We start from the raw sequence: 722 nt of genomic DNA, 5'->3' as shown, positions 1-722 counted from the left end.
ATATATATATATGCATATAAATAAAAAACAAGTAAATGTAAATAATTTTACCTTGCACCTAGATCCACCAAGCCTGTATGGCGCGCGTTTCAGTACTTCGGAAATCTAGAACTATCTAGAATCTCTAATCTGCAATGAAACAATACATATTATTGCACTTACCAAAACATGGATGAATGTAGAAAATACAGAACTATTGGTTGAATATCAAATAAATGGATTTAATCTATTTCACACAGATAGATATATTAGACCGTGTATGTTAGGTAATACCTAACATACACGCCTCCACACACACTACATTTGAAATGTAGTCTCGAAAAGACTACATTTCAACAAAAAATGTGCCACAGACCAGTCACAAGACTGAACCTCGTCGAGGCCAAACGTCTAAATGAGAGCATGAACATGAAAGAAATAATTTTTAACATCAGGCATCGTACACACACTGAATGCACCTGCAGACACACAACAAGCACTATCAATATAGCAAAGATTACTCCATAAAAAAATAATTAAATTATTGACCAACATGAGAGAGGGTTAGCCAACATGAGAGGGTTGTGTTGATTGCCTGAAAATATTTAAATTGTGTAATGTATTGAATGGCATTTTTCAAGTTACAACATTTTTTAAATTACTGAACTAGGATCTAGGCTTTGCTAGGCTTAATTCAATTATTACAGATGAGCCTAACCTAGCCTAGAACCCAGCGGGTTTTT

Source organism: Procambarus clarkii, chromosome 55 (assembly GCF_040958095.1).
Source record: "Procambarus clarkii isolate CNS0578487 chromosome 55, FALCON_Pclarkii_2.0, whole genome shotgun sequence".
NCBI lineage: Eukaryota > Metazoa > Arthropoda > Malacostraca > Decapoda > Cambaridae > Procambarus > Procambarus clarkii.
The sequence above is the reverse complement of the archived record's forward strand: the minus strand, read 5'-3'. Positions refer to the sequence as shown.